At 45.4% G+C, this 26,315-nt stretch overlaps 1 protein-coding gene across 3 annotated transcripts in view; it reads right to left on the reverse strand.

Annotated features, from left to right (window-relative positions):
• Nucleotides 1-23,475, reverse strand: part of pals2b (protein associated with LIN7 2, MAGUK p55 family member b) — an 87,598-nt gene extending 64,123 nt beyond the window's left edge. For all 3 annotated transcript variants that reach the window (XM_065017928.1, XM_065017929.1, XM_065017927.1), the window contains exon 1: nucleotides 23,384-23,475. The gene's annotated coding sequence lies outside the window, so the exon portion shown is untranslated. The remainder of the gene's footprint in view (nucleotides 1-23,383) is intronic.
• Nucleotides 23,476-26,315: the final 2,840 nt, after the last annotated feature.

Consider the following 26,315-nt stretch of genomic DNA (forward strand, 5'->3'; position numbering starts at 1 on the left):
TGAGAGGATAGAAGAGGAGAGGAAAGGAGTGAACTGGTTGAGAGGATAGAAGAGCAGAGGAAAGGAGTGAACTGGTTGAGAGGAGAGGAAAGGAGTCAACTGGTTGAGAGGATAGGAGAGGAGAGGAAAGGAGTGAATTGGTTGAGAGGATAGGAGAGGAGAGGAAAGGAGTGAACTGGTTAACCTCTTGCCTCTACCCTCTACTTTTTTGAACATTCTGTTAAAAATCGCGCAACATTTCAGCGCCCTGCTACTCATGCCAGGAATATAGTATATGCATTTGCTTAGTCTGTGTGGATAGAAAACACTCAGACGTTTATAAAACTGGTTAAATCACTGCTGTGGCTTTACCAGAACGGCATTTACATCGAAAAGCACAGGAAAAACTGATCACTGAAAATGGAAAAATATATTGCTGCGCTACTTGAACCCATTGATAAAGGTGAACCACAATTAATTGACTGAGGTTGCAGTACCTACAGCTTCCACACGGTGTCTAGAGTCTTGTCATTTGCCTACGAGTTTTTTCTTGGTCAAACATATGCAAGGCAGCGCATTTCTTCAGGTCTAGGACCGGATATTTTGGTTGAGTTTCTAGCCGGACATTTTTCCAGACGGACAGCTAATGATTTTTACATCGCCTCCTGATGAATTTTATCGCTTATTAACGTTTACTAATACCTAAAGTTGCATTACAAAAGTATTTCGAAGTGTTTTGTGAACGTTTATCGTCGACTTTTTGAATTTTAAAAAATGACGTTACGTTTTGAAACGCTGTTTTTCGTTTATCACACAGTCTACATATAACGATATCTAGGCTTTATATGGACCGATTTAATCGAAATAAAGACCCAATAGTGTTTATGGGACATCTAGGAGTGCCAACAAAGAAGATGGTGAAAGGTAATGAATGTTTTCTATTTTATTGTGCGGTTTGTGTAGCGCCGAAAATATGCTAATTATTTTGTTTACATCCCCTGCGGGTCTTTTGTGTTGTAGTGCATTGTTACATGCTATCAGATAATAGCTTCTCATGCTTTCGCCGAAAAGCATTTTAAAAATCTGACTTGTTGCCTGGATTCACAATGAGTGTAGCTTTAATTCGATACCCTGCATGTGTATTTTAATGAACGTTTGAGTTTTAACTAATACTATTAGCATTTAGCGTAGCGCATTTGCATTTCCAGAGCTCTAGTTGGGACGCAAGCGTCCCGAGTAGAAGCAAGAGGTTAAGAGGATAGAAGAGGAGAGGAAAGGAGTGAACTGGTTGAGAGGATAGAAGAGGAGAGGAAAGGAGTGAACTGGTTGAGAGGATAGGAGAGGAAAGGAGTGAACTGGTTGAGAGGATTGGCGAGGAGAGGAAAGGAGTGAACTGGTTGAGAGGATAGGAAATGAGTGAACTGGTTGAGAGGATAGGCAAGGAGAGGAAAGGAGTGAACTGGTTGAGAGGATAGGCGAGGAGAGGAAAGGAGTGAACTGGTTGAGAGGATAGGCGAGGAGAGGAAAGGAGTGAACTGGTTGAGAGGATAGGAGAGGAAAGGAGTGAACTGGTTGAGATGATAGGCGAGGAGAGGAAAGGAGTGAACTGGTTGAGAGGATAGAAGAGGAGAGGAAATGAGTGAACTGATTGAGAGGATAGAAGAGCAGAGGAAAGGAGTGAACTGGTTGGGAGGATAGAAGAGGCGAGGAAAAGAGTGAACTGGTTGAGAGGATAGAAGAGCAGAGGAAAGGAGTGAACTGGTTGAGAGGAGAGGAAAGGAGTGAACTGGTTGAGAGGATAGGTGAGGAGAGGAAAGGAGTGAACTGGTTGAGAGGAGAGTAAAGGAGTGAACTGGTTGGGAGGATAGGCGTGGAGAGGAAAGGAGTGAACTGGTTGAGAGAATAGGAGAGGAAAGGAGTGAACTGGTTGAGAGGATATGCGAGGAGAGGAGAGGAGTGAACTGGTTGAGAGAATAGGAGAGAAGAGGAAAGGAGTGAACAAGTTGAGAGGAGAGGAGAGGAGTGAACTGGTTGAGAGAATAGGAGAGGAGATGAAAGAAGTGAACAAGTTGAGAGGAGAGGAGAGGAGTGAACTGGTTGAGAGGATAGGAGAGGAGAGGAAATGAGTGAACTGGTTGAGAGGATAGGAAAGGAAAGGAGTGAACTGGTTGAGAGGATAGGAGAGGAGAGGAAAGGAGTGAACTGGTTGAGAGGATAGGAGAGGAGAGGAAATGAGTGAACTGGTTGAGAGGATAGGAAAGGAAAGGAGTGAACTGGTTGAGAGGATAGGAGAGGAGAGGAAAGGAGTGAACTGGTTGAGAGGAGAGGAGAGGAGAGGAAATGAGTGAACTGGTTGAGAGGATAGGAAAGGAAAGGAGTGAACTGGTTGAGAGGATAGGAGAGGAGAGGAAAGGAGTGAACTGGTTGAGAGGATAGGAGAGGAGAGGAAATGAGTGAACTGGTTGAGAGAATAGGAGAGGAGAGGAAAGGAGTGAACTGGTTGAGAGGATAGGAGAGGAGAGGAAATGAGTGAACTGGTTGAGAGAATAGGAGAGGAGAGGAAATGAGTGAACTGGTTGAGAGGATAGGAGAGGAGAGGAAAGCAGTGAACTGGTTGAGAGGATAGGAGAGGAGAGGAAATGAGTGAACTGGTTGAGAGGATAGGAGAGGAGAGGAAAGGAGTGAACTGGTTGAGAGGATAGGAGAGGAGAGGAAATGAGTGAACTGGTTGAGAGAATAGGAGAGGAGATGAAAGGAGTGAACAAGTTGAGAGGATAGGAGAGGAAAGGAGTGAACAAGTTGAGAGGACAGGGTTGGGAGCACACACACTTTAGGGTGAGAGAAGATGTTCAGTCCTTGAAGGGCCTTTATGGAGAGGACAGAGTGGGTGCACCCCTGAGAAGGAGAGAAGAAGAGAGGGAAGTGGAAGCGAACACATAGGCTACATAGGTCTTGAAAAAGAGAAGAGCAAGGAGAGAGGCTGCCTCCGCAGACACAAACATACAAAATCACTCAAGCATTAATTTTGACCATAGAGAATACAGAATGCAGCATAAGGAAGGGGTCACGAGCACAAGTCCATTGGCTGGTCAGGGACGGGTGTGAACCAACAACCAACCAGAGCCCTCCCCTTGCCTCTGGTTTCCCAGCAGCCAACCAGAGCCCTCCCCTTGCTCTGGTTTCCCAGCAGCCAGATGACGGACAGCTCGTGATGGAGGGATTATGAAGGATCAGTGTGTCTGTTTTTGTGCAAAACGCCACCACAGATCATCTCTGTGTTACGCAGCACACAGCATTAAAAGCACAGAGAATCATTCAGAAATAGCTGGCAACACAGCCATTCATTCTGGGAATCCTTATGGGAGGACCAAAGCTAGACTGAGATCTAAATGAAAATGTTACTAACTGTAATGCCCACTGTAGTGTTTTGCTACTCAGTATGTGTGAACTCTCTATTCATTTAATTGTATGCTTTACTATGCTACATCCTCAAATGTCAAACAAAACAAACACAATATGCATCTTAAGGCCATGTCCATTCATGCACACACAAACTACTGAGGATGACCATTACTTCTCTCTCTCTCCCCATCTCCCCAGCACAAGGAGGCAGAGCCAGGGAGGACTGAGTAATAGCCGTCACTCTGGGTTTCTCTCAGTCAATTGAGAATCACAAAAGGAGGCCAGTAACCCGGATTGCCTTGGAGCCACAATGTCCTCCCGAGCACAGCTGGCTGCTAGAACTCCTGGAGTATCGCAAAGCAATTAGTCAACTTTATTCACTGCAACATCGCTACTATGGCCTGTACACTCACAGATATTATTATCAGAGTTATTCAATTCTAGCAGCCTATGGTTAGATAGTGGGGTATGCTGTGTGTGTGGTAAGAGAGGGGATATGGGTGTGGGGGGGGCTTGTTGATCCAATCCCTAATGACTTTTCTACAACCAAACTAAACCCAACATATACAGACAGAGACAGAGACTGAGCGATAGAAAGACAGGGAGAGACAGGGACAGAAAGAGACAGAGACAGAAAGAGACAGACAGAGACAAAGGGAGACAGAGACAGACAGAGACAAAGAGAGACAGACAGAGAGAGACAGACAGAGAGAAAGACAGAGAGAGACAGAGTGAGACTGAGAGAGACAGAGACACAGAGACACAGAGACTGAGACAGAGAGAAAGACAGAGAGAGAGACAGAGTGAGACTGATAGAGACAGAGACACAGAGTGAGACACAGAGTGACACACGGAGAGACAGAGAGACACAGAGAGAGAACCCTCTACCACTAGCCCCAGTACATGTAGGTCAGGCTGTGTTCCTCTAGATAAGAGGATTACACTGCCAGAAACAAGATGGCCATCTTAATACATGAATAATATTTAATACAGTTATTCAAACAACAAGAATCATATTTATCAATCCCATCACCATTACATTTATATTTTTGTCATTTTAAGAAGACGTTCTCATTCAGAGTGGTTACGACAAAACTCAAATAAAAGTTTATTCGTAACGTACACAGATTACATCAGGTATAAACGGTGCCATGAATTGCTTACTTGCAAGCTCCCTCAACAAGGCAAAGCAAATATCAATAATAATCAAAAGTCTATTGAAAATAACAAGTAAGTAAGAAGGTAGTATATATTGTAATAAAATGGGTATGTACACAATAGGATATACAGTATCAATAATGAATGTGCTATGTCAAGTATGAGTGTATTTACAATTTAAAGTGAATTGTGTCTCAGTAGATCAGTTGGAAAAATAGTATAGAAATAGAACAGCAGTGTTGACTGTGTGTGTGTGGTGTGGTGTGTTGTGGTGTGTGTGGTGGTGTGTATGGTGGTGTGGTGTGTGGGTGTGTGGTGTGGTGGTGTGTGTGGTGTGTGTGTGTGTGTGGTGTGTGTGTGTGGTGTGGTGGTGTGTGTGGTGTGTGTGGTGTGTGTGTGTGTGTGTGGTGGTGTGGTGTGTGTGGGGTGGTGGTGTGTGTGTGTGTGTGTGTGTGTGTGTGTGTGTGTGTGTGTGTGTGTGTGTGTGTGTGTGTGGGTGTGGTGGTGTGGTGGTGGTGTGTGTGTGGTATGGTGTGTTGTGGTGTGTGTGGTGGTGTGTATGGTGGTGTGGTGTGTGTGTGTGTGGTGTGGTGGTGTGTGTGGTGTGTGTGTGTGTGTGTGGTGGTGTGGTGTGTGTGGGTGTGGTGGTGGTGTGTGTGTGGTGTGTGTGGTGTGTGTGGTGTTGTGGTGTGTGTGTGGTGTGGTGGTGTGTGTGTGTGTGTGTGTGTGTGTGTGTGTGTGTGTGTGTGTGTGTGTGTGTGTGTGTGTGTGTGTGTGTGTGTGTGTGTGTGTGTGTGTGTGGGTGTGGTGGTGTGTGTGGTGTTGTGGTGTGTGTGTGTGGTGTTGTGGTGTGTGTGTGTGGTGTGGTGGTGTGTGTGGTGTGTGTGGTGGTGTGTGTGGTGTGTGTGTGGTGTGGGTGGTGTGTGTGGTATGGTGTGGGTGTGGTGTGTGGTGTGATGTGTGTGTGGTGGGGTGTGGTGTGTGTGTGGTGTGGTGTCTCCACAAACCCCAGTACACACACACACCGCTCTTCACAACCCCCAGTACGCACACACACCGCTCTCCACAAACCCCGGTACGGACACACACCGCTCTCCACAACCCCCAGTACACACACACCGCTCTCCACAAACCCCAGTACACACACACCGCTCTTCACAACCCCCAGTACACACACACCGCTCTTCACATCCCCCAGTACACACACACCGCTCTTCACAACCCCCAGTACACACACCCCGCTCTTCACAACCCCCAGTACACACACACCGCTCTTCACAACCCCCAGTACACACACACCGCTCTTCACAACCCCCAGTACGCACACACCACTCTTCACACCCCCAGTACGCACACACCACTCTTCACAACCCCAGTACACACACACCGCTCTTCACAACCCCCAGTACGCACACACCACTCTTCACAACCCCCAGTACGCACACACCACTCTTCACAACCCCCAGTACGCACACACCGCTCTTCACAACCCCAGTACACACACACCGCTCTTCACATCCCCCAGTACACACACACCGCTCTTCACAACCCCCAGTACGCACACACCACTCTTCACAACCCCCAGTACACACATACCGCTCTTCACAACCCCCAGTTCACACACACCGCTCCCTACAATCACCAGCCCTTAACGAGCAACAGGCATAACCAGCAGCATCTCATGTCATGACATAACTCATGGTGTCACATGACCCTTGGTCTTCCTCCAGCCTCTCTCCTGTCAGGGCTCCTATCAGCTACTGTCTTCCTCCAGCCTCTCTCCTGTCAGGGCTCCTACCAGCTACTGTCTTCCTCTAGCCTCTCTCCTGTCAGGGCTCCTACCAGCTACTGTCTTCCTCTAGCCTCTCTCCTGTCAGGGCTCCTACCAGCTACTGTCTTCCTCCAGCCTCTCTCATGTCAGGGCTCCTACCAGCTACTGTCTTCCTCCAGCCTCTCTCCTGTCGGGGCTCCTACCAGCTACTGTCTTCCTCCAGCCTCTCTCCTGTCAGGGCTCCTACCAGCTACTGTCTTCCTCCAGCCTCTCTCCTGTCAGGGCTCCTACCAACTAATACGGATGGGCATTTTTCCGATATCCAGATGGTCAAAATACATGTGTTTTAAAGAGACGATGCCCTGTGCTCTGCTTTTGGGGGGGTGGGTTGTGGGGAGCCAGTGCTCTGCGCTCTGCTTGTTGGGGGTTGGGGGAGCCAGTGCTCTGCGCTCTGCTTGTTGGGGGTGGGGGAGCCAGTGCTCTGCGCTCTGCTTGTTGGGGGTTGGGGGAGCCAGTGCTCTGCGCTCTGCTTGTTGGGGGTGGGGGAGCCAGTGCTCTGCGCTGCTTGTTGGGGGTGGGGGAGCCAGTGCTCTGCGCTCTGCTTGTTGGGAGTTGGGGGAGCCAGTGCTCTGCGCTCTGCTTGTTGGGGGTGGGGGGAGCCAGTGCTCTGCGCTGCTTGTTGGGGGTGGGGGAGCCAGTGCTCTGCGCTCTGCTTGTTGGGGGTTGGGGGAGCCAGTGCTCTGCGCTGCTTGTTGGGGGTGGGGGAGCCAGTGCTCTGCGCTCTGCTTGTTGGGGGTGGGGTGGGGGGAGCCAGTGCGCTGCGCTCTGCTTGTTCGGGGATGGGGTGGGGGTGCCAGTGCTCTGCTTGTTGTTGGGGGGGGCTGGTGCTCTGCGCTCTTCTTGTTGGGGTGGTCGTGTCGGGGAGCCGGTGGCCTGCACTCTGCTTGTTGGTGGGGTGGGGGAGCTGGTGCCCTGCACTCTGCTTGTTGGGGTGGTGGGTTGGTGCTCTGCGCTCTGCTTGTTGGGGGCGTGGGGGTGGGTGCTCTGCGCTCTGCTTGTTGGGGAGTCGGTGCCCTGCGCTCTGCTTGTTCGGGGCGTGGGGGGGGGGGGGTGCTCTGCGCTCTGCTTGTTGGGGGGTTTGGGGGACCGGTGCCCTGTGCTCTGCTTGTTGGGGGGCCGGTGCCCTGCTTGTTGGGGGGAGGTGCGAGAGAGGAGCAGAAATGTGTGACAGTCTATGGAAGATGTGTAGACTACCGCTTTTTTATGGGGCACGATCATAAAAACTGTCATTAAACTGTTGTTTTATTAAAATGTTTAATGTAATGGCCTACCCTTGTGGATAGAATTCAGAACCTTCACTTTTTCCACATTTTGTTACGTTACAGCCTTATTCTAGAATGTATTCAATAAATGTTTTTCCTCATCCATTTTTTTAACATTTTATTTCACCTTTACTTAACCAGGTAGGTCAGTTGAGAACAAGTTCTCATTTACAACTGCAACCTGGCCAAGATAAAGCAAAGCTGTGCGACACAAACAACACAATCTACACACAATACCCCATAATGACAAAGTAAAAACAGGTTTTAATTTTTTGTGTGCAAATGTATTAAAAATCAAAAACAGAAATACCTTATTTACTTAAGTACTGTATTAAGACTCTTTGCTATGAGACTCAAAATTGAGCTCAGGTGCATCCTGTTTCCATTGAGCATTCTTGAGATGTTTCTACACCTGTCTAGATAAGGTCCCACAGTTGACAATGCACGTCAGAGCAAAAACCAAGCCATGACGTCAAAGGAATGGTCCGTAGAGCTCCGAGACAGGATTATGTCGAGGCACAGATCTGGGAATGGTACCAAAACTTTCTTCAGCATTGAAGGTCCCAAAGAACACAGTGGCCTCCATCATTCTTAAATGTAATTAGTTTGGAACTAACAAGACTCTTCTTAGAGCTGGCCGTCTGGCCAAACTGAGCAATCGGGGGAGAAGGACATTGGTCAGGGAGGTGACCAAGAACCCGATGGTCACTCTGACAGAGCTCCATATTTTCTCTGCGGAGATGGGAGAACCTTCCAGAAGGACAACCATCTCTGCAGCACTCCACCAATCAGGCCTTCATGGTAGAGTGGCCAGACGGAAGCCACTCCTCAGTAAAACACACATGACAGCCCACTTGGAGTTGGCCAAAAGGCACCTAAAGGACTCTCAGACCCTGAGAAACAAGTTGATCTCGTCTAATGAAACCAAGATTGAACTCTTTGGCCTGAATGCCAAGCGTCAAGTCTGGAGGAAACCTGGCACCATCCCTATGGTGAAGCACGGTGGTGGCAGCATCTTGATGTTGGAATGTATTTCAGCAGCAGGGACTGGGAGACTAGTCAGGATCGAAGGAAAGATGAACGGAGCAAAGTACAGAAAGACCCTTGATGAAAACCCGCTCCAGAGCACTCAGGACCTCCGAATGGGGCAAATGTTCACCTTCCAAAAGGACAACGACCCTAAGCACACAGCCAAGACAACACAGGAGAGGCTTCAGGAACTGGAAGGAAAGGGGGCTAAAGGAGGAAAATGGCTTTAGGGGTGGTCAGTGAAATATACCTGCTGGAGCGCGGGCTACGGGTGGGTGCTGCTATGGTGACCAGTAAGCTGAGATAAGGCGGGGCTTTACCTAGCAAAGACTTGTGGGTGGGTTTGGTGAAGAATATGAGGCGAGGGCCAGCCAATGAGAGCATACAGGTTGCAGTGGTGGGTAGTATATGGGGCTTTGGTGACAAAAGTTTGCTGAGTAGAGTGTTGGAGGCTATTTTGTAAATGACATTGCCGAAGTCGAGGATTGGCAGGATAGTCAGTTTTACGGAGGTATGTTTGGCATGAGTGATGGATGCTTTGTTGCGAAATAGGAAGCCGATTCAAGATTCATTTTGGATTAGAGATGCTTAATGTAAGTCTGGAAAGAGAGTTTACAGTCTAACCAGACACCTAGGTATTTGTAGTTGTCCACATATTCTAAGTCAGAAGCGTCCAGAGTAGTGATGCTGGACAGGCGGGCAGGTGCGGGCAGCAATTGGTTGAAGAGCATGCATTTAGTTTTACTTGCATTTAAGAGCAGTTGGAGGCCACGGAAGGAGAGTTGTATGGCATTGAAGCTCGTCTGGAGGTTAGTTAACACAGTGTCCAAATAAGGGCCAGAAGTATACAGAATGCTGTTGTCTGCGTAGAGGTGGATCAGAGAATCACCAGCAGCAAGAGCGACATCATTGATGTATACAGAGAAAAGAGTCGGCCCGAGAATTGAACCCTGTGGCACCCCCATAGAGACTGCCAGAGGTCCGGACAACAGGCCCTCCGATTTGACCCACTGAACTCTATCAGAGAAGAGGTTGGTGAACCAGGCGAGGCAGTCATTTGAGAAACCAAGGCTGTTGAGTCTGCAGATAAGAATGTGGTGATTGACAGAGTCGAAAGCCTTGGCCAGGTCAATGAATACAGCTCTACAGTATTGTCTCTTATCGATGTCGGTTATGATATCGTTTAGGACCTTGAGTGTGGCTGAGGTGCACCCATGACCAGCTCGGAAACCAGATTGCATAGCGGAGAAGGTACGATGGGATTCTAAATTGTCGGTGATCTGTTTGTTAACCTGGCTTTCGAAGACCTTAGAAAGGCAGGGTAGGGCCTCCTGGGTGGCGCAGTGGTTAAGGGTGCTGTACTGCAGCGCCAGCTGTGCCATCAGAGAATCTGGGTTCGCGCCCAGGCTCTGTCGTAACTGGCCGCGACCGGGAGGTCCATGGGGAGACGCACAATTGGCCTAGCGTCGTCTGGGTTAGGGAGGGCTTGGCCGGTAAGGATGTCCTTGTCTCATTGCTCACCAGTGACTCCTGTGGCGGGCTGGGCGCAATGCGCGCTAACCAAGGTTGCACGGTGTTTCCTCTGACACATTGGTGCGGCTGGCTTCCGGGTTGGATGCGCGCTGTATTAAGAAGCAGTGCGGCTTGGTTGTGTTGTGTAAACAATTGGACACCACATAAAAGGGGTAAAAATGTTTTAAAAACACACACAAAAAAAGAAAGGCAGGGTAGGATAGATATAGATCTGTAGCAGTTTGGCTCTAGAGTGTGTCCCCCTTTGAAGAGGGGGATGACCACGGCAGCTTTCCAATCTTTGGGGATCTCAGACGATACGAAAGAGAGGTTGAACAGGCTAGTAATAGGGGTTGCAACAATTTCGGCTGATAATTTTAGAAAGAGAGGGTCCAGATTGTCTAGCCCTGCTGATTTGTAAGGATCCAGATTTTGCAGCTCTTTCAGAACATCAGCTATCTGGATTTTGGTGAAGGAGAAATGGGGAGGCTTGGGAAAGTTGCTGTGGGGGGTGCAGGGCTGTTGACCAGGGTAGGGGTGGCCAGGTGGAAAGCATGGCCATCCGTAGAAAAATGCTTATTGAAATTCTCAATTATTGTGGATTTATCGGTGGTGACAGTGTTTCCTAGCTTCAGCTGGGAGGAGGTGCTCTTATACTCCATGGACTTTATAGTGTCCCAGAACTTTTTGGAGTTTGTTCTGCAGGATGCAAATTTCTGTTTGAAAAAGCTAGCCTTTGCTTTCCTAACTGCCTGTGTATATTGGTTCCTAACTTCCCTGAAAAGTTGCATATCGCGGGGGCTATTCGATGCTAATGCTGTACGCCCAGGATGTTTTTGTGCTGGTCAAGGGCAGTCAGGTCTGGAGTGAACCACGGGCTATTTCTGTTCCTGGTTCTACATTTTTTGAATGGGGCATGCTTATTTAAGATTGTGAGGAAAGCACTTTTAAAGAATAACCAGGCATCTTCTACTGACAGAATGAGGTCAATATCCTTTCAGGATGCCCGGGCCAGGTCTATTAGAAAGGCCTGCTTGCTGAAGTGTTTTAGGGAGAGTTTGACAGTGATGAGGGGTGGTCGTTTGACTGCAGAAAGGTGGATTTTTAAAAGTAGAAGCTCAAATTGTTTGGGCACAGACCTGAATAGCATGACAGAACTCTGCAGGCTATTTCTGCAGTAGACTGCAACTCCGCCCCCTTTGGCAGTTCTATCTTGTCGGAAAATGTTATAGTTAGGGATGGAAATTTCAGGGTTTTTAGTGGCCTTCCTAAGCCAGGATTCAGACACGGCTAGGACATCCGGGTTGGCAGAGTGTGCTATAGCAGTGAATAAAACAAACTTAGGGAGGAGGCATCTAATGTTAACATGCATGAAACCAAGGCTTTTACGGTTACAGAAGTCAACAAATGAGAGCGCCTGGGGAATGGGAGTGTAGCTAGGCACTGAAGAGGCCTGGATTAACCTCTACATCACCAGAGGAGCAGAGGAGGAGTAGGATAAGGGTACGACTAAAGGCTATAAGAACTGGTTGTCTAGTACGTTTGTAACAGAGAGTAAAAGGAGCAGGTTTCTGGGTGTGGTAGAATAGATTCAATGCATAATGTACAGACGAGGGTATGGTACGGCAGCGTAGCCTAGTGGTCAGAGTGTTGGACTAGTAACCGAAAGGTTGCAAGTTCAAATCCCCGAGCTGACAAGGTACAAATCTGTCGTTCTGCCCCTGAACAGGCAGTTAACCCACTGTTCCTAGGCCGTCATTGGAAATAAGAATTTGTTCTTAACTGACTTGCCTAGTTAAATAAAGGTTAAATAAAATAAATAAAAATAGGATGTGGAGGTAAACCTAGGCATTGAGTGACTATGAGAGAGGTATTGTCTCTAGAGACATCAATAAACCAGGTGAGGTCACCGCATGTGTGGGAGGTGGGACAAGAGGGTTAGCTAAGGCATATTGAGCAGGGCTGGAGTCTCTACAGTGAAATATGACAATAATCACTAACCAAAACAGCAATGGACAAGGAACATTGACATTAGGGAGAGGAATGCATAGCCGAGTGATCATAGGGTCCAATGAGTAGCTGGACGGGCTGGAGACATGGCAATTCAGACAGCTAGTGGGCCAGGAATAGCAGAAGGGCCTTAGATCGACGTCGCGATGAAAGAAGTCTGTTGTAGCCCCCTTGTGCGGTTACGTCAGCAGACCAGTCATGATAGATCAGCAGGGGTCCGTGTTGTAAAAGGGTCCAGGCCAATTGGCAAAATAGGTATTGTAGCCCAAGAAATTGACTGATGGACCACTTCAGCAAACAGTCTGGTATGCTCTAGACAGCTAGTGTGCTGCGGCTAGCAGATGGGCATTCAGGGGACGTCACAACGGAGGAGCCTGTTGAAAAAAAAACTAGTGCGGATTACGTTGGTAGTCCAGTCGTGATGGATCGGCGGGGCTCCGTATCGGCAATAAAAGGGTGTAAATAAGGAATAGGGTGCCATTTGGGACGGTCCCTGTCCCTCTTTGGGTGTGAGACAGAGGTTGTGTCTACACTTGACACTTACATGCAACTTCTGCTATCAGAAAACAAAGATCACATTGAGAAGATTGGTCTAGAAGCACAAAAGTCTCTTTGTATTTTTATTTATTAATTATTAAAATTAATTATTAATTAATTATTATTATTATTATTTATTAAAATCCATTAGTTCCTGCAAAGGCAGCAGCTACTCTTCCTGGGGTTTATTAAGGATGCCCATTAGTTCCTGCAAAGGCAACAGCTACTCTTCCTGGGGTTTATTAAGGCTTCCCATTAGTTTCTGCCAAGGCAGCAGCTACTCTTCCTGGGGTTTATTAAGGCTTCCCATTAGTTTCTGCCAAGGCAGCAGCTACTCTTCCTGGGGTTTATTACGGCTTCCCATTAGTTCCTGCCAAGGCAACAGCTACTCTTCCTGGGGTTTATTAAGGCTGCCCATTAGTTTCTGCCAAGGCAGCAGCTACTCTTCCTGGGGTTTATTAAGGCTGCCCATTAGTTGCTGCCAAGGCAACAGCTACTCTTCCTGGGGTTTATTAAGGCTGCCCGTTAGTTTCTGCCAAGGCAGCAGCTACTCTTCCTGGGGTTTATTAAGGCTGCCCATTAGTTACTGCCAAAGGCAACAGCTACTCTTCCTGGGGTTTATTAAGGCTGCCCATTAGTTCCTGCCAAGGCAGCAGCTACTCTTCCTGGGGTTTATTACGGCTTCCCATTAGTTCCTGCCAAGGCAACAGCTACTCTTCCTGGGGTTTATTAAGGCTGCCCATTAGTTTCTGCCAAGGCAGCAGCTACTCTTCCTGGGGTTTATTAAGGCTGCCCATTAGTTGCTGCCAAGGCAACAGCTACTCTTCCTGGGGTTTATTAAGGCTTCCCATTAGTTTCTGCCAAGGCAGCAGCTACTCTTCCTGGGGTTTATTAAGGCTTCCCATTAGTTTCTGCCAAGGCAGCAGCTACTCTTCCTGGGGTTTATTACGGCTTCCCATTAGTTCCTGCCAAGGCAACAGCTACTCTTCCTGGGGTTTATTAAGGCTGCCCATTAGTTTCTGCCAAGGCAGCAGCTACTCTTCCTGGGGTTTATTAAGGATGCCCATTAGTTCCTGCCAAGGCAGCAGCTACTCTTCCTGGGGTTTATTAAGGCTTCCCATTAGTTTATGCCAAGGCAGCAGCTACTCTTCCTGGGGTTTATTAAGGATGCCCATTAGTTCCTGCCAAGGCAGCAGCTACTCTTCCTGGGGTTTATTAAGGATGCCCATTAGTTTCTGCCAAGGCAGCAGCTACTCTTCCTGGGGTTTATTAAGGCTTCCCATTGGTTTCTGCCAAGGCAGCAGCTACTCTTCCTGGGGTTTATTAAGGCTGCCCATTAGTTTCTGCCAAGGCAGCAGCTACTCTTCCTGGGGTTTATTAAGGCTGCCCATTAGTTGCTGCCAAGGCAACAGCTACTCTTCCTGGGGTTTATTAAGGCTGCCCATTAGTTTCTGCCAAGGCAGCAGCTACTCTTCCTGGGGTTTATTAAGGCTTCCCATTAGTTGCTGCCAAGGCAACAGCTACTCTTCCTGGGGTTTATTAAGGCTGCCCATTAGTTTCTGCCAAGGCAGCAGCTACTCTTCATGGGGTTTATTAAGGATGCCCATTAGTTCCTGCCAAGGCAACAGCTACTCTTCCTGGGGTCCAAACACATGAAGGCACTTACATCACACATAAAACAAAAAAGATAAAACAGTACATTATTGTACATTACATTACTACACCACTACATATCTACAATACAAAATATATAATACCACTATAAAACAATATTACAATGTATGTGTGTGCGTGTGCATGCATGTGTCTGTACCTGTGTGTGTGTGTCTTCACAGTACCAACTGTTCCATAAGGTGTATTTTTATCTGTTTTTTTTAAATCTGATTCTACTGCTTGCATCAGTTACCTGATGTGGAATAGAGTTCCATGTAGTCATGGCTCTATGTAGTACTGTGCGCCTCCCATAGTCTGTTCTGGACTTGTAGATTGTGAAGAGACCTCTTTTGCATGGCTGTGTGCTAGTAGTTTAAACAGACAGCTCAGTGCATTCAGCTTGTCAACACCTCATGTTTGCTGGACTCATAAATGCTAGCCAGCTAGCTAATATTTAGAAAATAAAAATTTTTTGGGCTAGAGTTATGCTAACCAATTTGCAATCCCTGTACTGTTGTTTGCTAGCTTGCTGGCTAGCTACAGAGGTTAGCTGGCTAGTTAGCTACAGTAGTTAGCTACTGCCAGTAGTTGTTGTTGTGTTATCATATTGTTCCTATTCCACCGTTTGTAGAATGCATACTGGCATTTGAATATAGCGAGGGAAAAGGGAACCCGGACACACTGTGGACACGGTAGACACATTTAACTGTAGGTGTAGAAGCATGACACGTTCAGAAGTGACCACAACTCTAAGATCAGAATACTAAAGCTGTATGAACTGTCAAGTCTAGACACGAGTTTGAGGCATAGGTCACATTGGTCTCTCTGGCTGTTCTTGGGTGATTCATTCTGGGGAAAGCAGGAGCCTGCTGCTAGTCCGCCGTATTCTTTTCCTATAAGGGCAGCAGAGCATTAAGTAAACAAACTGTAAACCAACCAGTACAAAGCCAAATACTCTGCCTACGTGCACAGAATAAGGGAGTCAAAAGACTATATAAACACACACAGACACACACACACACATTACACTGACACAAAACCCACACACATTCACATACACTACATACGCACACACACGCACATGCTGACACAACACAAACACACACGCTTTTAACTTCATCATATGCTGCTGCTACTAAGTTTTTCTTTTGCTCGTATTATCTATCCTGATGCCTAGTCCCTTTACCCAGTCTTCATGTACATGTCTACCTATAATACAGTATCATTATCTATCCTGATGCCTAGTCCCTTTACCCAGTCTTCATGTACATGTTTACCTATAATACAGTATCATTATCTATCCTGATGCCTAGTCCCTTTACCCAGTCTTCATGTACATGTCTACCTATAATACAGTATCATTATCTATCCTGATGCCTAGTCCCTTTACCCAGTCTTCATGTACATGTTTACCTATAATACAGTATCATTATCTATCCTGATGCCTAGTTACTTTACCCAGTCTTCATGTACATGTCTACCTAAAATACAGTATCATTATCTATCCTGATGCCTAGTTACTTTACCCAGTCTTCATGTACATGTCTACCTATAATACAGTATCATTATCTATCCTGATGCCTAGTTACTTTACCCAGTCTTCATGTACATGTCTACCTATAATACAGTATCATTATCTATCCTGATGCCTAGTTACTTTACCCAGTCTTCATGTACATGTCTACCTATAATACAGTATCATTATCTATCCTGATGTCTAGTTACTTTACCCAGTCTTCATGTACATGTCTACCTATAATACAGTATCATTATCTATCCTGATGTCTAGTTACTTTACCCAGTCTTCATGTACATGTCTACCTATAATACAGTATCATTATCTATCCTGATGTTTAGTTACTTTACCCAGTCGTCATGTATATGTCTACCTAAAATACAGTATCATTATCTATCCTGATGCCTAGTTACTTTACCCAGTCTTCATGTACATGTTTACCTATAATACAGTATCATTATCTATCCTGATGCCTAGTTACTTTACCCAGTCTTCATGTACATGTTTACCTATAATACAGTATCATTATCTATCCTGATGCCTAGTTACTTTACCCAGTCTTCATGTACATGTTTACCTAAAATACAGTATCATTATCTATCCTGATGCCTAGTTACTTTACCCAGTCTTCATGTACATGTTTACCTATTATACAGTATCATTATCTATCCTGATGCCTAGTTACTTTACCCAGTCTTCATGTACATGTTTACCTATAATACAGTATCATTATCTATCCTGATGCCTAGTTACTTTACCCAGTCTTCATGTACATGTTTACCTAAAATACAGTATCATTATCTATCCTGATGCCTAGTTACTTTACCCAGTCTTCATGTACATGTTTACCTATTATACAGTATCATTATCTATCCTGATGCCTAGTTACTTTACCCAGTCTTCATGTACATGTTTACCTATAATACAGTATCATTATCTATCCTGATGCCTAATCACTTTACCCAGTCTTCATGTACATGTTTACCTAAAATACAGTATCATTATATATCCTGATGTCTAGTTACTTTACCCAGTCTTCATGTACATGTCTACCTATAATACAGTATCATTATCTATCCTGATGCCTAATCACTTTACCCAGTCTTCATGTACATGTTTACCTATAATACAGTATCATTATCTATCCTGATGCCTAGTTACTTTACCCAGTCTTCATGTACATGTCTACCTAAAATACAGTATCATTATCTATCCTGATGTCTAGTTACTTTACCCAGTCTTCATGTACATGCCTACCTAAAATACCTTGTACCCCTACACAGTGTTCTGGTACTGGTACTCCCTGTAGATAGGTAAATGTATGTGTATTTTATTCCTGTTGTTATACTATTTTAATTTTTATTATAATTTTTTCAAATGCATCATTGGGATGCAAGCATTTCACGGCTAAGTCTACACCCATTGTATTTGGTGCATATACAAATTCAGGCTGTTCTGAGGACAACTCAAAATTAGGAAGGTGTGCTTAATGTTTTGTACACTCAGTGTATGTCATGGAAAGAGCAGGTGTTCTTAATGTTTTGCAAACTCAGTGTATGTCATGGAAAGAGCAGGTGTTCTTAATGTTTTGCAAACTCAGTGTATGTCATGGAAAGAGCAGGTGTTCTTAATGTTTTGCAAACTCAGTGTATGTCATGGAAAGAGCAGGTGTTCTTAATGTTTTGTACACTCAGTGTATGTCAGTGTATGTCATGGAATGAGCAGGTGTTCTTAATGTTTTGCAAACTCAGTGTATGTCATGGAAAGAGCAGTTGTTCTTAATGTTTTGCAAACTCCGTGTATGTCATGGAAAGAGCAGGTGTTCTTAATGTTTTGTACACTCAGTGTGTGTCATGGAAAGAGCAGGTGTTCCTTATGTTTTGTACACCAAGTGTGTGTACTACTATATATACACTACCGTTCAAAAGTTTGGGGTCACTTAGAAATGTCCTTGTTTTTGATGAAAAGCCCATTTTCTGTCCATTAAAATAACATCAAATTTATCAGAAATACAGTGTAGACATTGTTCATGTTGTAAATGACTATTGTAGCTGGAAACGGATGATTTTTTATGGAATATCTACATAGGTGTACAGAGGCCCATTATCAGCAACCATCACTCCTGTGTTCCAACGGCACATTGTGTTAGCTAATCCAAGTTTATCATTTTAAAATGCAAATTGATTATTGGAAAACCCTTTTTCAGTTATGTTGGCACAGCTGAAAACTGTTGTTCTGATTAAAGAAGCAAATAAACTGGCCTTCTTTAGACTAGTTAAGTATCTGGAGCATTTGTGGGTTCGATTACAGGCTCAAAATGGCCAGAAACAAAGACCTTCTTCTGAAACGCATCAGTTTATTCTTGTTCTGAGAAATTAAGGCTATTCCATGCGAGAAATTGCCAAGAAACTGAAGATCTCATACAATGCTGTGTACTACTCTCTTCACAGAACAGCGCAAACTGGGTCTAACCGGAATAGAAAGAGGAATGAGAGGCCCTGGTGCACAACTGAGAAAGAGGACAAGTACATCACAGAGTCTTGTTTGAGAAACAGATGCCTCACAAGTCCTCAACTGGCAGCTTCATTAAATAGTACCCGCAAAACACCAGTCTCAACGTCAACAGTGAAGTGTCTGTGTTCTTTTGCCCATCTTAATCTTTTATTTTTATTGGCTAGTCTGAGATATGGCTTTTTCTTTGCAAATATGCCTAGAAGGCCAGCGTTGTACAAGATCTTCAGTTTCTTGGCAATTTCTCGCATGAAATAGCATTAATTTCTCAGAACAAGAATAGACTGACGCGTTTGAGAAGAAAGTTATTTGTTTCTGGCCATTTTGAGCATGTAATCAAACCCACAAACGCTGATGCTCCAGATACCCAAATAGTCTAAAGAAGGCCAGTTTTATTGCTTTAATCAGAACAACAGTTTTCAGCTGTGCTAACATAATTGCAAAAGGGTTTTCTAATGGTCAATTAGCCTTTTTAAATGATAAACTTGGATTAGCTAACAAAACGTGCCATTGGAACACAGGAGTGGTGGTTGCTGATAATGGGCCTCTGTAGATATTCCATAAAAAATCTGCTGTTTCCAGCTGCAATAGTCATTTAAAATGTTAACAATGTCTACACTGTATTTCTGATCAATTTTATGACATTTCTAAGTGACCCCAAACTTTTGAACGGTAGTATATACATACAGTCGTATGAAAATGTTCCGGCACCCCTCCGAGGCTGCATAATAATTTACTCTGTCATCACAGAAGCTGATCACAGTGGGTTGGCATTCATTTTCTAATAAAAGCTGAGTACTGGGGTATTGTCCAGACAAAGATTTTTAGTGTAGCGATATTAAGTTGTATGAAATTAAATCAGATGTGAAAAATAGGCTATGCAAAAATGTGGGCACCCTTGTCATTCTGATGATTTGAATACCTGTAACTACTTAGCACTGATTAATTGGAACACACAATTAGTTGGGTGAGCTCATTAAGCCTTGAACTTCATAGACAAGTGCATCCAATCATGACAAAAGGTATTTAAGGTGGCCAATTGCAAGTTGTTGTTCTCTTTGACTCTCCTCTGAAGAGTGGCAACATGGGGGCCTCAAAATAACTCTCAAATGACCTGAAAACAAAGATTCTTCGACATTATGGTTTAGAGGAAGGCTTCAAAAATCTATTGTAGAGATTTAAGCTGTCAGTGTCCACTGTGAGGAACATAGTGAGGAAATGGAAGACCACAGGCACAGTTGTTCTTGTTAAGGCCAAAAGTGGCAGGCCAAGTAAAATATCGGAAAGGCGAAGGATGGTGAGCGGTCAAAAACAGCCCACAAACGACCTCCAAAGACCTACAACATCATCTTGCTGCAGATGGTGTCACTGTGCATCGTTCAACAATTCAGCGCACTTTGCACAAGGCGAAGCTGTATGGGAGAGTGATGCGGAAGAAGCCTTTTCTGCACACACACCACAGAGTCGCTTGAGGAATGCAAACGCACATTTGGACAAGCCAGCTTCATTTTGGAATAAGGTGCTGTGGACTGATGAAACAAAGATTGATTTATTTGGTCATAACAAGGGACGTTATGCATGGCGGCAAAAGAACACAGCATTCTAAGAAAAACACTTGCCACCCACAGTCAAATTTGGTGGGGGTTCCATCATGCTGTGGGGCTGTGTGGCCAGTGCCGGTACTGGGAATCTTGTTAAAGTTGAGGGTCGCATGGATTCCACTCAATATCAGCAGATTCTTGGGAATAATGTTGAAGAATCAGTCACAAAGTTGAAGTTACGCCGGGGCTGGATATTTCAACAAGACAACGACCCAAAACACTGCTCAAAATCTACCTGGGCATTTATGCAGAGGAACAAGTACAATGTTCTGGAATGGCCATCCCAGTCCCCAGACCTGAATATCATTGGGAATCTGTGGGATGATTTGAAGCGGGCTGTCCATGCAACCATCAAACCTAACTGAACTGGAGATGTTTTGTAAGGAGGAATGGTCCAAAATACCTTCGTCCAGACACTCATTAGAGGCTGTTTGTTACGGATACCAGTATCCTGTGTGTGTGTGTGTGTGTGTGTGTATCCTGTGTTCTTTTCTCTCCTTCTCCCCTCACAGGTGAAAATCATCACTCCCCAATCAGTCACCAATCCAATCACCAATCAGAAGACACAGCTCCTCCTGTTTCCTACACTATCACAGTTCCTTTCCCTTGGTTTAAAAACCCTGTCAGTTGTTTGCTCTAGAGCTCAATCTCTCTGTAAATGCCATGTCTGTAGATCTCTCTGTTTCACTCTCTTTGTGTATTGAGCTATCTTTTGTTTGAGCACCTCCATAGCACTTTGTCATCACCTGTGAGTATTGTTTTTGGTTATGGTGGTTGTTTGTTTGCTGGTGGGAAAAGGGGAAACCAAGACAAGTCGCCCATGGGCATACACTACCCGTAGGTAAACTTTGTTAAATACCCTAGTTAGAACTGGGCGGACCACCCACTGTATTTTTGGTTAGTTAGTTAGCTGTTGTTAAAGTAGGCTAGTCTAGCTTAGGGGTGTTTTTGAATACTTATTGTTTCTTTCCTTGGGTCCAGCTCAGCCCCTTTTCCTGCTCCCCCCATTACCGTGTGTTTATAAATAAACCTAGAGTTTGACGGTAGATTTCAGTAGTTGTGGTTATTTCGTTCTCACTTTTACTTTGTCACAATTATAATTTGCATGAGTTATGTTACGGGTCTCATTACCATCCCCCCCTAGACTGTCGGGCCAAAAGGGATTCGTAACACTGTTATTTTAACAAAAGGAGGCTCTACTAAATATTGATGTGATTTTTCTATTGGGGTGCCCAAATTTATGCACCCGTCTAATTTTGTTTTGATGCATATTGCACATTTTCTGTTAATCCAATAAACCTCATTTCACTACTGAAATATTATTGTGTCCATCAGTTATTTGATAGATCAAAATGAAATTGCTGATCCAAACACCCAATTATTTATAAATGGAAATCATGGAAATTGTCAGGGGTGCCCAAACTTTTTCATACGACTATACAGTACCAGTCAGAAGTTTGGACACACTCATTCCAGGATTTTCTTTATTTTGACTATTTTATACATCGTAGAATAATAGTGGCGACATCAACATTTTTACCAAATAGGGCTATCTTCTGAGTAGCATCCCAACCTTGTCATAACACACCTGATTGGCTTAAACACATTAAGAAGGAAAGAAATTCCACAAATTAACTTAACAAGGCACACCTGTTAATTGAAATGCATTCCAGGTGACTACCTCATGAAGCTGGTTGAGAGAATGCCAATAGTTTGCAAAGCTGTCAAGGCAAAGGGTGGCTACTTTGAAGAATCTCAAATATAACAGATATTTTGATTTGTTTAACACTTTTTGGTTACTACATGATTCCATATGTGTTATTTCATAGTTTTGATGTCTTCACTATTATTCTACAATGTAGAAAATAGTCCAAATAAATAAAAACCCTGGAATGAGTAAGTGTGTCCAAATGTTTGACTGGTACTGTATTTATAAAAGAGAGAGATCCACACTATGAAGTTGGAATAATACTGTGAAAATGTTAAAATTATAATTATGCCCGTTTAGTGTTGGAGCTGTTTGAAAAGACTGCCTTACATTTCAGCCTGTTCTAAAGGATTGGATTTTGACATGACCTGGCAGTAAATTAGTTAATAGACCAATAAGAAAGAGCATTCCAAAACTCTCTGCCAATAACAGCTAGTTTTCAGTTTTCCCCTCCCCACAAAATTCTTGCTTGGGAAATTGGTCTTTTCTAAGAAGCTATGTTATTTCTTGACCATTTTAATTGAAAACAATCACAGTTTTGTGAATTGTTACCCTGAAATGATTTGATATTGATCTAAAAACAGCTGATTTGGACCTTTAAGATGGACTGCAACCCTCATCCCCCAGTATGTTGCTTATTTACAGGGATGACCCCCCCAATCACCTCCACCCCTAGGACTATGCCAGACAGAAAAATACCCAAATAGCTGAGTATAAAACCAGCCTACTGACACCATGACCCAAAAATGACAATTGATTACAGGCAAAAGGCTCATTCACCTAACCGTTTTATAGTCAGTGATATTCTCAAACTCAGATAGTCATCTAAGTAGTGACAGACAGGATTCTACACCCCACTCAGACCAATCTGAGAGGGAAAATCAATAGGATGGGTCTACTGGCCTCTGCCTCGGGACAGACTTTGCCATGCCAAGGCTATACCCGATCCGACCCACGTCCATAGCACAAATACACAATGCCTGATTGTTGTGGTCAACAAACAAACAAACAACCGTGGTTTGTCTCATTCCCTGCCTGGCACGGGCATGTTTCGCCTATCTAATCGTTGTACGCAACGCTCCTCTTCTCAATACAGCTCATTTTCTCTGCTGGTGTGGTGCCGGATTTTATAATGGGACAGTGGGACTGCCTGCCACTTCCTCGCGCGCGCACGTCCTATCAGCGGCACGAGAAATACACGCACATATCCAGTTACCGCACATAGAAATATCGATATCCGGGAAATAACGACTGGGCGTACAAGTAGTCCACATCCGTGCCAAATTATCGGGTCGTTTTTGCTGTCAATTGTTCGCGATTACGGTGATCTCGTCAAACACGTGCGGCCATTTTTGTTACCCATCCAGGGCATTGTAGCCGGCATATTTGAAGAGTAGTATTATGTAGCCAAGTCAAGATACTGTGGAGAAAAGGCATAGAATAAGCACTCAAAGCATGAGCAAGGCAATCACATTGGACGAGAGGTAAGCCCTTCCCAATAAATATCCTACAGACAGACACACACACACTAGGAAAGCACATAGGGCTGGACTTCCTTACGTGCATAAGTCCATCTTTGAGACCAAAAAGTCCGCTTTTCCTTCCACATAAAGTTTCTCTCCAGAATTAACTTTAACCGACCATTCTAAACCATGTCTCCGTGCCGTGACTTACCGGTAATTGTGTATGTAAGTTAGCGGTGATCCTCTGTGGCTGTCCCGGTTAGAAATTCAAACCCCCTTAGCTGTCGTGGTCCCACAGCTAACTATCCGTGAATACGCAATGTCAATCAAAACATTAGACCGCGCCTCCATTGGTGACGTACGTCGGAGATGGACGAATCATAGTCGAAGTCCATCCCCCACATCCAACGATGGATAGATACAGTGCATTCAGAATATGAACGATTTTAGAATTGAATGTTAAACATTGTGATTGTTTCATTCCCAACACTTCAGTCATGGGCATAGATGTAATAGCCTTGCCTATCAGTCTTCATGTGTGAAGTAGGCTGTGGAATAGGCTACAATGATATGTACTGTGGACCATTACAGTAGTAGACAATGGCGTGTTGAGTTGATGGAATTAAATTGTGTGGGAATTATAAAATTGGATTACCTAGAAATTAGAGGACATGATTAGGAATTTGGTTTCTATGCACCATTTGAGACTAGCTGTAGTATTAGCCTGCAGTAATAGCCTGCAGTAATAGCCTGTAGTAATAGCCGGTAGTAATAATCTGTAGTAATAACCTGTAGTAATAGCCTGTAGTAATAGCCTGTAGTAATAGCCTGCAGTAATAGCCTGCAGTAATAGCCTGTAGTAATAGCCTGCAGTAATAGCCTGTAGTAATAGCCTGCAGTAATAGCCTGCAGGAATATCCTGTAGTAATATCCTGTAGTAATAGCCTGCAGGAATATCCTGTAGTAATAGCCTGCAGGAATATCCTGTAGTAATAGCCTGCAGGAATATCCTGTAGTAATAGCCTGCAGGAATATCCTGTAGTAATAGCCTGCAGGAATATCCTGTAGTAATAGCCTGCAGGAATATCCTGTAGTAATAGCCTGCAGGAATATCCTGTACATTTACATTACATTTACATTTAAGTCATTTAGCAGACGCTCTTATCCAGAGCGACTTACAAATTGGTGCTTTCACCTTATGACATCCAGTGGAACAGCCACTTTACAATAGTGCATCTAGGTCTTTTAAGGGGGGGAGGGGAGAAGGATTACTTTATCCTATCCTAGGTATTCCTTAAAGAGGTGGGGTTTCAGGTGTCTCCGGAAGGTGGTGATTGACTCCGCTGTCCTGGCGTCGTGAGGGAGTTTGTTCCACCATTGGGGGGCCAGAGCAGCGAACAGTTTTGACTGGGCTGAGCGGGAACTGTACTTCCTCAGTGGTAGGGAGGCGAGCAGGCCAGAGGTGGATGAACGCAGTGCCCTTGTTTGGGTGTAGGGCCTGATCAGAGCCTGGAGGTAGTGAGGTGCCGTTCCCCTCACAGCTCCGTAGGCAAGCACCATGGTCTTGTAGCGGATGCGAGCTTCAACTGGAAGCCAGTGGAGAGAGCGGAGGAGCGGGGTGACGTGAGAGAACTTGGGAAGGTTGAACACCAGACGGGCTGCGGCGTTCTGGATGAGTTGTAGGGGTTTAATGGCACAGGCAGGGAGCCCAGCCAACAGCGAGTTGCAGTAATCCAGACGGGAGATGACAAGTGCCTGGATTAGGACCTGCGCCGCTTCCTGTGTGAGGCAGGGTCGTACTCTGCGGATGTTGTAGAGCATGAACCTACAGGAACGGGCCACCGCCTTGATGTTATTTGAGAACGACAGGGTGTTGTCCAGGATCACGCCAAGGTTCTTAGCGCTCTGGGACGAGGACACAATGGAGTTGTCAACCGTGATGGCGAGATCATGGAACGGGCAGTCCTTCCCGGGAGGAAGAGCAGCTCCGTCTTGCCGAGGTTCAGCTTGAGGTGATGATCCGTCATCCACACTGATATGTCTGCCAGACATGCAGAGATGCGATTCGCCACCTGGTCGTCAGAAGGGGGAAAGGAGAAGATTAATTGTGTGTCGTCTGCATAGCAATGATAGGAGAGACCATGTGAGGTTATGACAGAGCCAAGTGACTTGGTGTATAGCGAGAATAGGAGAGGGCCTAGAACAGAGCCCTGGGGGACACCAGTGGTGAGAGCACGTGGTGAGGAGACGGATTCTCGCCACGCCACCTGGTAGGAGCGACCTGTCAGGTAGGACGCAATCAAGCGTGGGCCGCGCCGGAGATGCCCAACTCGGAGAGGGTGGAGAGGAGGATCTGATGGTTCACAGTATCGAAGGCAGCCGATAGGTCTAGAAGGATGAGAGCAGAGGAGAGAGAGTTAGCTTTAGCAGTGCGGAGCGCCTCCGTGATACAGAGAAGAGCAGTCTCAGTTGAATGACTAGTCTTGAAACCTGACTGATTTGGATCAAGAAGGTCATTCTGAGAGAGATAGCGGGAGAGCTGGCCAAGGACGGCACGTTCAAGAGTTTTGGAGAGAAAAGAAAGAAGGGATACTGGTCTGTAGTTGTTGACATCGGAGGGATCGAGTGTAGGTTTTTTCAGAAGGGGTGCAACTCTCGCTCTCTTGAAGACGGGAGGGACGTAGCCAGCGGTCAGGGATGAGTTGATGAGCGAGGTGAGGTAAGGGAGAAGGTCACCGGAGATGGTCTGGAGAAGAGAGGAGGGGATAGGGTCAAGCGGGCAGGTTGTTGGGCGGCCGGCCGTCACAAGACGCGAGATGTCATCTGGAGAGAGAGGGAGAAAGAGGTCAGAGCACAGGGTAGGGCAGTGTGAGCAGAACCAGCGGTGTCGTTTGACTTAGCAAACGAGGATCGGATGTCGTCGACCTTCTTTTCAAAATGGTTGACGAAGTCATCTGCAGAGAGGGAGGAGGGGGAGGGGGAGGAGGATTCAAGAGGGAGGAGAAGGTGGCAAAGAGCTTCCTAGGGTTAGAGGCAGATGCTTGGAATTTAGAGTGGTAGAAAGTGGCTTTAGCAGCAGAGACAGAGGAGGAAAATGTAGAGAGGAGGGAGTGAAAGGATGCCAGGTCTGCAGGGAGGCGAGT

The sequence above is a fragment of the Oncorhynchus nerka genome, linkage group LG4 (genome assembly GCF_034236695.1).
Source record: "Oncorhynchus nerka isolate Pitt River linkage group LG4, Oner_Uvic_2.0, whole genome shotgun sequence".
NCBI classification, from domain to species: Eukaryota; Metazoa; Chordata; class Actinopteri; order Salmoniformes; family Salmonidae; genus Oncorhynchus; species Oncorhynchus nerka.